General features: G+C 47.8%; 1 protein-coding gene across 1 annotated transcript in view; it reads right to left on the bottom strand.

Annotated features, from left to right (window-relative positions):
* Positions 1-14,611, bottom strand: part of MYO10 (myosin X) — a 227,099-nt gene that overhangs the window by 59,067 nt on the left and 153,421 nt on the right. The window lies entirely within an intron of this gene.

The following is a 14,611-nucleotide window of genomic DNA, read 5'->3' as shown; positions in this document are numbered from 1 at the left end:
GTCCTGTGCTGGGTTACAAGGTGAGGTCATGCAACGCGGTGGGAAGGCTGACTTCAGGTTCGTGAGTGTGGGAGGGCCTGGGGGACAGGGAGTCTCGTCCTCCAGAGCGGACACAAACACGTCCTGGAACCGACCAGAGCACAGCTTTCGATACCATCCAGCACCAGAGCGGAATCAGAGAGGACAAGGCGGGTTAGTGACCCAAGGGACCACACCAGAGTCACAAGTTTATAACCAAACCGCTCCCCGCCCTGCGCAGGCCACTGGTTTGAGGTGTGCACTTACGCAGTGATCATGACAAGCAGGATATTTATGACCCGAGCACTTTTAGAATAGGTAGGCTGTGCTCCAATCAGAAAGAAAAGTTAAGGCCCACCAGTGAATCCAATGAGGCAAAAAAGGAACGTCCAGAATGAGTCCATGGGGGAGATGAAGGGACACCAAGGGACTGAGGTCTGGGCAACAAAGAGTAAAAGCAATAGAAAGATGAAAGGCTGAGCTGGAGGGGCAAATTTAAATTCTGAACAGGTCACATAAATTTAAAATTAGAGGTTTGGGAGTATCTACAAATCGATCCTGAGACTCAACTAATGTGTGTTGAAGGAGACGCAGAAAAACACAGAGAGATGGGTGGATGGGGGTGGAGAGGGAGACTCCACGTTTGTTCTAAATCGACCACAAACCCCAGTAAAGGCACCAGAAGGTCCGACCCTTCGCATAAGTCCCATCTGGAAATCCTCAGAAAGCAGCCTCCCGCTTGGGTATAATCTGTTGCCATTTAATCTAATGAATGTAATTAAACCCTTTATCTTGCTGAACTAAAACTCAGTCTCACACAATTCATCACTGTTCGGTTTCAACTTCTCCGTCCACCATACTGAATAGGTCATAGGCCCCTTTATTCACACCCGCTCTGAAAAATCATGCCGAGAAATACAAATTAGGAGGGCAGCTGTCCCTCTTTGTAGATGTTGGCAAGGAGGCGCCCATCAGTCACCAAAATGCTGGAAGAGCCTTGGAACGTACTGAGTCACTCACACAATCACTGCGGTTCTGCCAGCGCTCTAAGGATGCTGAGTGAGATACAAAGAACAGGGGACAGGGAAGAAAACAGGAGAAGCGGGGACCCAGTGGCCCCACACCCTTCAGTGTCCACAGCCTGGAAAACCTGTCAAATTGACATCTGTAAAGCTTGGTCCAGAGTTATTATTTTTATAATGCTCCTTCAACCGGTACTAAGACACACCGCAAGGGGAGCATGAATTTATGTACAGATAATTATCAGGACAATATACTGTGTGGTTTCTTGCTTTACGGTAATTGAACTTCAGAGACAAACAGCAAAAACAAAAAACTTCTGAGCCACTGGAAATGAAGATCATTCACCATACTTAAGTTTGAAAGAAATTATTTTTTAAGTTCAGACACAGAGGAGAAGAGTGGTTCTGAGAGATCACCGCTACGGAACCAAATTAGGCATGAAGAGTTTTAACAGTTCTAAGAAGTGTGGAAGTAAAAATGGCGGCTCAGAAAAATGTGCGCCCCAAACTGAAGAGGTCAATTCTTAGAAAGAGCAGGATTTCATCACATTCACATTGGCTGAGAGCTGGGAGGGTGTGAGAATCGCCCCATCCCATCCCCTCATTTGCCCAGGAAGAAGCAGAGACAAAGTAACCACTTTACATTTGCTTAACACAGTACAGCGAAGGAAGGGTTGCTCCGTTGCTCCTTGATATTGGATGTAGCGGACTTGCAAACGTCCAAACCTCGGCTGGGATACCAGGGAAAAAAAGGGAACCGAAAAGAATTTTACTTGAAAACGCTCCCTGCAGCCTGTCCTGGGGGAAATGCTCATGCATTTCCAAGTCCTTGGTAAATTCTACTTACTTTCTAGAAGGAAAACGAAGGCCTGGTGAGAAGGGGATGCTGGTGAGCCCAGCTTCCTAGGAGTCCTTTCTCTGGCTTATTCATGTATTAAAGTGGTTGTTTGCAAGTCATAATGGGAAATTAGCCAGCCTTAAACACAGCCAATATCTGTTAAGTATAAATTAGGAGCGCCACAAAATATTCCACTGAGCAGTTGGGAGTTGCTAGGAAACCAGAGGTCAGGCGATGCTCAAAGGCCAGGTTATTCCCATCCCCGGGGCCTCGACAGTGTCCCAAACACTGCAGCAGCCAGACTGAGGGCCAGGCTTCCGAGCTGTTCGACTCAGGATGTTTAAATGTGATGCCCCTCCCCCGCTGCACCCCAAATGGGGAAAGAGCCTAGTATGTGGTGGGCTTTCCCCGGCTCCTTGGAAGCCTGGCACTTTGCTTCAAGACACTGATGCCTGAGAATCCAGATGAAAGAGTTTTAGGTTGGACACTAGTCCGCTAAGCAACATGGCAAAAAAATAAAAGGGACACGTACAGAGAACAAACACGTTCCTAAGTCCACAGACACAGGAAAACACGTTCTTTTCGCTTCACTCTCCTCAAAAGAACACATTCATCCACGTCCTTTAGCAATCCCCTTCCGTTTAACAGCATTCCTCAGATTTGGATTTAAAGAATAGTTTTCAGAGTTCTAAGAATACTTTTCCCACCAACGCATCTTTTTCGACATTTGCTTTAAAATGAATGCATGTCCTTTATAAATTCTGCTTGACGGTGTGGTGCCAACTTCAATACGTGGTGAAGAAACACAAAGGACAGGTCAGGGCGCCTGGCTGGCTCAGGACGTTTAAGTGTCTGACTCTTGATTTCGGCTCAGGTCATGACCTCATGGTTCCTGAGATCGAGCCCCAGGTCAGGCTCTGCTCTGACAGTATGGAGGCTGTTTGGGGTTCTCTCTCCCCTTCCCTTTATACCCCTCCCCTGATCATGCTCTCTCTCTCAAAATAAATAAATAAACATTAAAACAATACAAAGGACAGGTCATGAGAGGAAATGAACATCTCTATTTGCTGAGACAGCCACACAATTTGCATTGGTGGTCTCTCCCAAGAGACATACGTTACCTCTTTCCATCAGAAACAGAATACTTACCACGTACTGGCCAGCACAGACCACCGTGACCACTGTGCGCCAGGGTGGGCTGGGTTTTACAGACATGCTCAGTCAATCCTTCTAACCGCCCTAAAAGGGGATGACTTCTGTCCTTACTCCATCAAGGAAAACACAGAGGACTTAAAAGATACACAGTGACATGAGGTATGACAGCATTTCCTATAAAACCTCACTCAGTCCACCACGATATGTATCCTCCTGAAACATCTTCATAAATTCTTTTATTTATTTACTTAGAAGGTTGGAGGGAGAGAATATGTGCAGGGGAGGGGCAGAGAGAGAGAGAGACGGAGGACCTGCAGCCACTTTGTACTGACAGGAGCGGCCTGAATGTGAGGCTCAAACTCACAAACTGTGAGATCATGACCCAGGCCAAAGTCTGATGACCAACCAACTAAGCCACCCAGGTGCGCCACCTCTTCACCAATTATTTTCATCCAGAAATACTTTGAGTAACCTGTTTTGTCATCTGGTCACCAACTTTCTGTCTAAAGGACAGACTGCCTTATTCACTAGCGAGCGGCAACGAAATCAGCTTGTTCTCTGAGAATGAGGAAAGCCTATGGCACGAGCCCCAGAATATGGAGAGACAGTTCTGGTTAGGGGACTGCTACAGTCACTGGGCTGGGCACGATGGTTGTCGAATTAAAGTTCTGTGATTTGGGAAGAAAACCGTTGGGATTACAACCACGATGATGATCTCCCATACTCTGGGGAACACTCAACAAATGCCCCCGGGTCTGTCTCTGCAGACCCCCTCCCCCCATCAGTGTTCTGACATCTGAGGCCAGTCTCTGATTTTGAGCAGACACAGAAAGGATTCAGACATGATCTGTTCATGTCTTTGCTACTTCCTCCATGTTGACACCCAATCCTCAGTATAGTTAATATTTAACTGAGGAGCGTCTGTTCCTTTCTGCCCACAAGCCAGGGCCCCCCTTGGCGGCTCACAGCCCACCGCACCTGCCGGAGGGTGTTAGGCATGGTTACCAAAATGTCCAGAACAGAGAACAGAAAAGCCTGGGACCCAGGTCAGTTGCTAAAGGCCCCTTCCCAGTTCCAAAGCACCTCCTCAATCATTTACAACATCATTTACAACATGTTGTAACAAGGAGCATGGACGTGCTGGGAGCAGGCAAGGTGAGTAATGGAGAACAACCAGCGATTGTATTGTAGGTGAGTTTTTCTAATTGAGCATGAGAAGGGAAAGGCTCGAACTCTGTGGACACTGGCCGAGCCCCAAGTTTGTGTAAACCAGGAAACGCCTCCAGCACAGCTCCAGGAGCTCCCGAGAAGAAGTGGCCGGTCTGCGGATGCAGCAGGGCTCCAGAGGATGTCTGGTCTAAGAGGCGGGCACTTGCTCAGAGCTCTGCAGTGTTTTGTATCTTCTTCCCCTCTGACACCCGGCCCTGAGTACCAGCAGCTGGGTTCGAATCCTGGTGATCCTAATCAAACGACGCCACAACCAGGTCTGAAAGGCCCTTCCAACTCCTCGAAGAACCTCCTTTCCCTAATTTGCGTGGGACCTGGGAGTAAAGGCCCCTAGGACTTGAAAAGTGATGCCCAATATTATAAATCGAACAGTACGAGCTTCCAAGGAACCGACTGGTGCAATGACATCAGTGATTCAAATATACAGGACCACTGTTTCAGAGTTAATACTAAAACCAACGAACCCCCCAAAATAGAGACAGAAGATAGAAAAGGAAATGAAAAGAAGCCAGGCTAATGTTCTTTCTGCAGTCTCTCAAGCCACAATTAACATATTAAAGACGCCTTACATCTGGCTCTTATAATCTTGAGGGATTTGATGCCACCAAATTTGCTTTAGTGTTCTACTCATGTACTGTAATATCCTTAATCAAACTGTCCCACTGGAGACAATACCAAGGTACACAAGATTTCCTCTCTGAACCCTGGTGCTTTCCCTGTGGGCTCAAAAGCAGAAATCTCATCCAACCTTATGATGCATATTCCTGCTTTATTTTCTTGGGACTCTGAAGGGACTTTTAGAAAAGCTCTAAGGCTTCTGCAACATTGTTTGGCAGTGAAATTTTCACCATTATGAACTCGGAGGGGATCGACGTGAGGCGGCCGCAGTAGTTTTCGCAAGGACACGGGTCTTGCATTTCATAAAGGCAAACTGAGTATATCCCAGTGTTAACTCCAAAGCTCAACAGTATTCCCTTTTAAGTGAAACACTGACAAATGGAGCATTTGGCACACTTTAATGAGCTGTTTTATCCTTTCAGAGTGGCTGAAACTAGGCCACCCATTCATCTGCGAAAGTGGGTAGCACAGAGCAATTACGTAATCCTGCCGGGCGCCCTGATATTAACGGCACCCCGCCCCACCCCCACTTCACAGGTTCTAGTATATTACGTACTAGGAAACAATACATCTTAACAAGTGACTCAATACCTCTGGAAAAATGTTAAACCATCTGAAAATTTCTATTTTCACCATACATTCAACAGTACAACACAGGGTTCAAAGCCCTACCAATCAGCGCAATACAAGTTCAATAGTATGTAGATGCCACTTTTACCAAGAGCGAAGGAAAAATAGGAAACAACCCAAGGAATACTCAGCACGGACACCATACCACAGTGGTTGCCAACCAGGGCAATTTTGCCTCCTGGGGGAGATTTGGAGACTTCTGGGGACAACAGGGCTGTCACTGGCACCTACTGGTTAGAAGGTATGGGTGCTGCCCTACATCCCATTCTACCCAGGACAGGGCCCCAAGGAAAACGACCGCCCCCCTCCAAAGCGTCAATGGCACCATGGTGGGTTACCCTACGGATCACCTGATACATAAGCAACACCCGATTAAACGAGGAGGGGGAAGGTAAAGAATGTGACATATAATTGTGAACACACTCTAACCTGAAATGTGCTGCAGGCGCACAGAGCAGCTCAGAACTAGCAACTTTGGGAAACTTAGAAAAAAAGTCAGTTACACAAGTAGGTTACGGGGCCAAAGCTTGGGGAGTAGGGTCGGGGCTGCGACAGCACAGAGCTGCGGGACTCACCCAGCTGCCGGCCGGAGCCAAGAAGGGAGCGTTCCTGCAGGAGCCCGCAGGTGAGGAGGAGGGCAGAGGGAGGCCAGCCCTACGCTCGGGGACCAGTCAAGAGCAAGGGGGAGGGGAGGGGCCCAGTCAGGCAGGTGCCAGGAAGGCGGGGTGGCTGGCGAGGTCACAGGCCTGGGGAGCTGGGGGCCAAACGGGGAAGATTAGGAGGGCAGGGCGGCAAGAAAGGGACCTGGAAGCTTCCGGCAGAAGGGAGGCCGGGCAGATTAGGTAGCAGAGCATTCGAAATAAGAAAACTGGCATGGCCTCCCCTTGGAAACTGCAGGGTGCACTGCCCGTGGGAGCATTCCCCATTCACTCTTCCCCCCCTCCCCGCCCTCTTCTGTATGAAATGTATCAGACTACTGACCTACATTTAATATAAGAGTGTGAACAAGGAGAAGGAACCCTGAGCCAAGGAACTTTTGACAGCACGAGAGAGAAACACGGATGGAAGACGGTCCCGGAAGAGGCAAGGAAACGCCGCATCAGGAAGACAGGAGGAGACTGTTCTTGGCAAAGGCTGCCGTAGAGTGAACTCCCTCGAGCATTCAAGTTGGTTTCTTCCTCTCCCACCCCCGGAAGTGTTAGGAAAACGCAACACAAAACCAAGAAACCCATTCGGTCTACACACTGGCAAAATTACCTCACTGTTTTATTCTTTGATTATATTCTTGAGGTTGTCAGGCTATTTTCCATTTGTGGATCACTATTCTCGTTCATGTGATTTACTTTTCTATCAAAACACTTACTGATTATTTTCTTACTGATTTCTAAGGGCTCCTTTTTAAGGCTATAAATCCCCTGGGAAACACGTTGCAAAATATTTCTCCTGTTTGTTGTTGGCTGGCCTTAAATGAACAATTTGGCTGCGTGTATGCACACAAAGTCACAACAATGTGCATGCTATGATTTAGCAAATAAACTGATCATTTACCTTTAGAAAGCAATCTTGAATGTACACAGGTATTTGTACACGTGAATAATACAGAAACACTGCTGACAACAAGAAAATAATCCAATAATAGAATCTATTTGAAAGTACAGCCCCTCACAGAATTCTGCAGTCATGGGGGGAAAAAAAGCACAGGAATGCTTTATGACACACTAAGCTAACAAAAAGTCAAGTACAAAATTAAGAGTAGACTATCGTTTACATAAAAGTGAAACAATTTAAACTTGCATTCTGCACATTTTCCAAATAGTTTATCACCGACACAGGGCCTTCATGCTGAAAAGAGTTGGAGGCCAAACCCCTGTGGCAGTGCTTGCATTACTGTTACTATTTGTTGTAGTATTTCCGTGTATCAGGGAAGGAGCCAGCCAGAGGAAGGAATAGACGAACCCCCCAGGGTCAAAGGGCAACACAACAAAATGCTAAAGAGACTGCAGAGGTGCCAAGGGCCTCCTCGAAGGCTGTGAGAAGACCCAGGGAGGCTGAGACCCGGAGCCCGAGCGTCACACCACAGTTCACCCCCCAGTCCTCCCCTCTGGTCTGGGCTCAAACCGAGGCCCCTTGCTCCAGAGTCATTGAGGGGAAATAACTCTTCGGTTGCGGGGAGTTTTAGAACAAAGTCACTAACAGCGATCCCACATACAGGAAGGGGGCCGCGGATATGCCCATCCTAGGCCGTGTAAGCTTAGACAACCCCAAAACCCCAACAAACAGAAAAACAAAACCACCAACCCACAGTCCACGTGAAAGCGACAGGATAGTCTGGGATTTGCTCAAATGCTGGAGGGGGGGGGGGCTGCTCTTCGGATTGGTCACTATTTCCAGGAGTTCAAGAAAAACACCCAAAGTAAAAATGCACAGCGGGAGGGCTGAAGGAAGGAGGCCGAGACCAAGGGACCTGGTGGGCATGGAAGGGGGGAGGTTTACCCCCTCCTGGCAGTTGTCACCTCCCAGGTAGGAAGGATGCAGGGCAGACGGGCTGGGGTCTGCACTCGGTCTTCCTGCAAGGTATTTTTTAACAAGCTGTGTGGCACTTATCAGGGACAGCGAGTCTATGGTGCCCCTCAAGCCCTCTTACCAAGCCCGGGGGTCCACATACTTAAAGGGCACAGAAATACAGGTAAAGAAAGTCGGCGTGAGTGAGGCAGAGATAAGTGGCACTTTCCCACTGGTGACTAAGACACTACGTTTCTCTTCCGACGTCAATTCATTTTATGTCAGATTAATTATTTGTAAGATTGCTAAACAGGATGGTAAAACATTCTAACATCGGGTTTTCACTTAGGGCTGGAAATTTATTTCCATGAGAGTAGATTTAGCCAAGCACCAGCCAGCCACATTATAATTACTCCTTTCTTTTAAATGTAGCTCGATCTAATATGAAAGACCACCTTCACATTTAAAACTTGCTCCCTTAAAGGGCACTTTTAGCAAACGAATGGAAATCCACTGAACACATTCAAGGGTCCAGTGGAGACCAGAGATTAGCATTTCAGACGCTCTTCATTAAGCTCCTCCTCTGGGGACTCCTACTTGGGGGAATGAGAGAATCTCAGCAAAACGTGCCTGACCTGGTTTCTCAGGGCAGGTTGCAACCTTCCGGCCTGTGTCTGCGGGTGTGAAACTGGCACAGGACAGTCAACGGATGACCATGGGGCTCCCCTAACTTCTCCCTTTCCACACTTGTGTGCAAAGCAGTTTGTAACGCAACTTAAACACCAGGATTCTTCTGGGGCCGATTTCCTCAAAAGCTTCACATCAAGTACAAGGCGAAGCTGCCAGCCGTAGCGTGTCAACTTTTCAAGGGGAACGCCTCGCGATAACAAATTCAAACAAAGGAAACCACCACAAGTAATCTCCCCCTTCCAACCCAATATTAAAAAGTGGGTTTTTTCCCCCATAAAAGGTGAATTGTCTATCAAAAGCATATCCCATTATCAATGCCTTCCGTGACAATGTCCTTCACTCCTACAGAACGTTAGCAGTTCAAACTTGCCAATGCCATCAAAATCAGCCCTTACCCACTGGTTTAGAAATTAAACAGGTCTGGTGCTTTGAGAGACGGTAAAACCCAATTCTCCCCGGTCTAAAGAACTCCACAGAATTTCCCACTACCACGATCATTCCAAGCATGTGAAACTTTGAAGCAGCTCAAGTAAGAGAAAGGCTCCTACCTTGGGTTTCTCGCGCCCCGTCAGTTTCTGTCCGCTGTAAATGGCTGCAATCTTTAGCAGTCCAGACTACAGGCATCTGGGGCAACGGACACAAAAACGGGCTTTCTTCGGCTCGCTGGTGTTCCCAGGCCTTTATGTGGTGTCTTGGGCTCTGCCTGCTTAATTCATTCCCCATTCTACTGAAAGGAGGTTCAGGCTGGCGGGATTTGCAATTGCCGACGCCACTTTTAACTGCAGGAGCTAACTACCCCGCCTCCCCCCCACCCCCCACCCCCCACCCCCATTGCACCAAGAAATGTGTAAAGACATTGGAAGACCCCAAAGATTTTAAAAGATGGTCTAGGACTAAAACAAGGGGGAAAAAAAAGCCACAGGACAAAATCAAGCAATTTAGTGTGACCTTGGAAACTCCACCCAGAGAACAACTCTCTTCACTTGAGGGGGAGGGGGCTTCATTTAGGGCTATTTATCTCCGTCTTTGCAAAGCGCGGCTGAATAGTTGTCATGACAACATGGTAAACAGGATTCAAGTGACCACGGAGGGGTTTCATGGGATTGTTTTGTTTGGGGAGAAGAATGGTTGCTTTAATGCTTCCTTAACGAAAATAGGTAAAGCTGCCTTTTTATATGTGACGGTCTCAAAAGTCAAAGACGCTAGCAGCGGGCTCCCCAGTTACAGGAGAGCAGACAACATGAGTGGCGGTCAGAAAGACAGAATTATTGAAGCTCACTCAATGCTAAGTGGGCATTTTCCAGTACGTGTGGAGGACTGGAACCATCCCTAAAGGCTGTAAGACTGAACAGAGAGAGGAGTCAAAGGGGCTGACGATCCAGGTGGTTCTAGAAGGTCCTTAGCTCCGTGGGGTTCCTGAGGCTTAGGCTCTCCCTATTTTCGGTGTAGCTTTTCTTTTTGTTTCTTCCGCAGAAAACAGTGCCATTCGCATTTATCCTGTGCAGTCGAAGCAACATTCTCAGGGCCTCACGTTTTGTCCGATTGGAAAGAGTTCCATTCTCATAAAATACCACTGGAGAAAAACATTCACTGCATTGTGAGTAGATTGTGAACATTTGGCATTCTGACACTTTGTGACGGTGTGTGTATGTCAAAACCTAGAGGGCCTCACAGCACAGCTAACCTTAATGTTAAGCTTTGGACTTTAGAACACTGGGTCGTTAATTACCATAAACGTGACACACTCACGTGCCACGTTAATAAGAGGAGAAAGTGTGTGGGTGGGTGGGTGAGTGAGTGAGTGAGTGAGTGAGTGAGTGAGTGTGTGTGTGGGTGGGTGGGTGTGTGTTGAGGGGCATGGAGAACGGTATGGGAGCTCCATGCAACGGGCTCAAGTTTTCTGTAAACTGAAATCAGTGTTAGGGGCACCTGGCCGCTCAGTTGGTAGAGCATCCCACTCTTGATCTCAAGGTCATGAGCCCAAGCCCCACACTGGGTATAGAGATTACTTAAAAAGAAAAAATAAAGCCAATTTTAAAGCAACTGAAATAAGGGGCGCCTGGGTGGCTCAGATGGTTAAGCATCCGACTTTGGCTCAGGTCATGATCTCAGAGTTCTTGAGTTCAAGGCCCAGGTCGGGCTCTGAGCTAATAGCTCAGAGTCTGGATGGAGCCTGCTTCGGATTCTGTCTCTCTCTCTCTCTCTCTCTGCTCTTCCTCACTCAAGGCCGATCTCTTTCTCTTTCAAAAATAAATATATTTTAAAAGTTTTTAAAACAACTGAAATAACTGTGATCCCATAACAGCGTCAAGGACTTAACCACAACATAAAAAAACCCCAGTAGCTGTTATGAGCTATGATAACCTGCCAAAGACAGGCAATTTCAAACTAACCCCAAACAGGAAAGGGCTGGCAACGGCCTTAGGAAGCTTTCCCGTGACCAGCATACACTGGGGTTTGAATTCGTGAGGATGGAGTGAGGCGGACAGAGCTTGAGTACCTTCTCCATCCCCACCCTGTAGCGCAGGTATGAAATCCTTCCCACAGTCCAGTGCAGCTGTTTTGTGTCCACCTGGGCTTATTTAACACCTACAACTGCTCCCCTGCACAGGCACTGTCCACAGACATACCTCAGGGAGGAGGAAGTGAACCCAAGGCCACACAGGATTTCTCAGTGAGAAGAGGGTGGACAGAAAAGAGGGAGACAGAGGATTCAAAGCAGGCTCCGCGCTGTCAGCACAGAGCCTGACGTGGGGCTGAAACTCACAAACCCTGAGATCATGACCCGAGCCGAAGTCAGACGCTCAACCGAAGGAGCCACCAAGATGCCCCCTTAATTTTTTTTCTTAAGTGGCAAGTTAGACCTAGATCTTTGGCAAAGGTAAGCACTCACATACCATGAGTGGGTGTGCAATGTACTTTGATTAGCCATTGGATTCACCACTTACTGAGCACATACTGTGGCCCGAACACGGAGCTCTGCAGCAGGACGCAAAGACGGGCAAGGCAGGCCCTATGAAGCTGTGCGTGGTTAAGATCTTCGGTACGGATGGAACACTTTATTCAGAACATAAGGTTAGGGTAGAGAGATCAAAAACTAAAAGAAAAAAACTTGCTTCAGTCAACTTCAGTAAGGCTAATGAGACAGAAGACGAATAAAATGAGATACAGGAGATAGAGGAAGAATAGGACAAAAATGCAAGGTAGAAAATATGCCACATTTTAAAGAAATGTTTGGTCTTTGCTTTAAAAAAAAAAAAAAGGCAGAAGTGGGGCTGACTGGCTCAGTGGGTAGAGCAGGTAACTCCGGATCCTAGGGTCATGAACTTAAGCCCACATTGGGTATAGAACCTACTTAAAAACCCAAACACATACATACATAAAACAAACCCACAAGAAAGCAAAGCAGGGAGCACCCGGATCACACAAATAAAGCCCCCAGGACTACATGTGCCAAATTCATTCATTCACGCATCAGATCAGCATTGCCTCTGGAAACAAGTTTACGTTTCATAATGCCTACAGTGTTCTCACGGCCTGTGTGGTCTTGGGTGTCGTCCACATGGGGAGTCTAGTCTGATATTAATGGTGGCTCCATGAAAGAGAGGGTAGACGCGTCATCTGGATTCATTTAAGTGCAAAGCACCGGCATCCTCTCCTGTCTTTCAAAGACGACTGTGGGAGAAGGCCACCATGTCCTTGAATCTCAGGGCACACAGACGGTCCTCCAGGCAAGGCCACCACGGTCAGGCTAGCCGTATGTCCCCAGCTCTGTACTCAGGCCTGATAATCCAATTCCTGGCAGATAGCACCACAGTCCCCCCTCACAGACCTCACGGCTTCCCTGCTCTGGGGGCCTGGCTTCCGCCTCCCCTTGGCATGGACGTCCCTCTCCCTCCCTCTTCCCCTCTGCCCTTGGATAAACCTCACTCCAAGCAGCCAGCTCGGCTGGGAGCCCTCCAAGCAGCCAGCTCGGCTGGGAGCCCTCCTGCACCAGCCACCAGCCTGGAGGAGATTCAGGTGACTCAAGTCCCGCCTTTTTGGAGAAGACTCTGACATAATCTTTAAGGACGTGCTATGCTGGGTTAAAAGCCTGAAGAGGAGGCCTCAGGAATCCAAGAAGTTTCCCCACCTCGGAGCATGAGTGCTCCCCACCTCACACCCACAGAAGGAACAGGGAGGAGGCTCAGCCAGGCGTGTTCCCGGCAGGTGCAGGCTACAGCGTCTGCAGAAGTGGCCCCTTGTTCCTCACAGTGGAGCCTGGGAACTGCAGACAGCCAGAGCTCCCACCCCAGAAGGTTTTCCTGATATTTATCAGTTTGTTCCCTTCTTTAATTCTGTCCTGCACCTCCTCAGGGTTTTTCGAAGGAATGTTAATGACAGACTTTTCTGACTAGAACTTATTTGCTAAAATACCAGGCAGGGAGAGAAGGGAGAGATCACAGGCCCGTGGGACACCCTTGGGGAGAAATTCTGATGAAGCAAAGCAGGTTTCCTTTGTTACGGAAATCTCCTCAAGTTGGTTTGGACTCGTTGAGCCAGAAACTACTACCGCCTCACAAGCCATAATAGAAAAAAGCTAGCAGGCTCCACGGCCAACTAAAAACTGTGGAACGCAGAAGTCTGCCCTTTGTAAACGCCACAATTCTAAGCCAAGAAGATTACACCCTTAAGTGCTACGTGTAAGCCAGAGAACTGACTGCTCCCTAACCCCTACAGAGAGGCAGGCTTATTTTTTAATTTGTTTTTTAAATTTTAAGTCCAGTATAGTCAACATACAATGTTCTGTTAGTTTCACGTGTACAATTCAACACGTCCATACAACACCCGGTGCTCACGACCACAAAGATGCCCTCCTTAAACCCTACCACCCATCCCCTGACCGTCCTTCCTCTGGTACCCAATAGTCTGTTCTCTATAGGCAAGAGTTGCTTGGTTTGCCTCTCTTCTTCTCTTCGCTCCTTTGTTTTGTTTCTCAAATTCCACATATGAGTGAAATCATACAACATTTGTCCTTCTCAGACTTATTTTGCTTACCATAAGACTCCAGCTCCATCCTTGTTGTTAGCAAATGGCAAGGTTTCATTCTTTTTTACGGCTGAGTAATATTCCAGCGTCTAAGAGATAGGCGTGTTAAAATTCGCCTTGTAACTTAGCCCCAGGATTCCTCAACGCTAGTGAAATGTCTTTTATACAATATTTAAGAGTAGCTACATATTGTTCATGGAAAAAAAAGCCCACAATTATTACTGCTGAACTGACATAATGTTCTAGCATTTCAGTTATAGTCTCCCCATTTGCACTTGGTTTTCAATTTTTTTTATTGTTTTTATTTATTTGAGAGAGAGAGAGAGAGAGCGAGCGAGCGCGAGCGTGAGCATGAGCAGGGGAGGGCCAAAGAGAGAGGGAGACACGGAGTCTGAAGACAGGCTCCAGGCTCTAAGCTGTCAGCACAGAGCCCAACGCAGGGCTCAAACCCACGGACTGTGAGATCATGACCTGAGCTGAAGTCAGATGCTTAACGGACTGAGCCCCCCAGGTGGTTTTCAAAGTAAAACACAAAAACGCCAAGAAACAACAAGTCCTGTAATATTTCCAGCAAAGGATTTCCAAGAGCCTTAGGCCGATGGACCCACTTTGAGCTTCACACGCTTGCCATGGAGGGGAGACAGCTTGTCCTGCAAGCGTGGGGCCTGCTGGGTGTGTACTCACACTCACAGGCCACCACGGGGGTCTCAGATACGCTGGATGTGCTCCTAAAAGCACAAAGCAACTCCTTCGTTTCTTCTAAGGCCACATTTCTTTAGGCTACAGACTTTAAGGCCATTGTTTTGATCCCTCTGGTCACAGAGTTGTCAAAAATAAATCCTCTAGAATCTGCCCAAACCCATGATCCATGTTTCTGAATAAT

Source organism: Suricata suricatta, chromosome 6 (genome assembly GCF_006229205.1).
Source record: "Suricata suricatta isolate VVHF042 chromosome 6, meerkat_22Aug2017_6uvM2_HiC, whole genome shotgun sequence".
In the NCBI taxonomy this organism is placed as follows: Eukaryota; Metazoa; Chordata; class Mammalia; order Carnivora; family Herpestidae; genus Suricata; species Suricata suricatta.
Note: the sequence above shows the minus strand (reverse complement) of the source record. Positions and strands in the feature narration are given on the sequence as shown.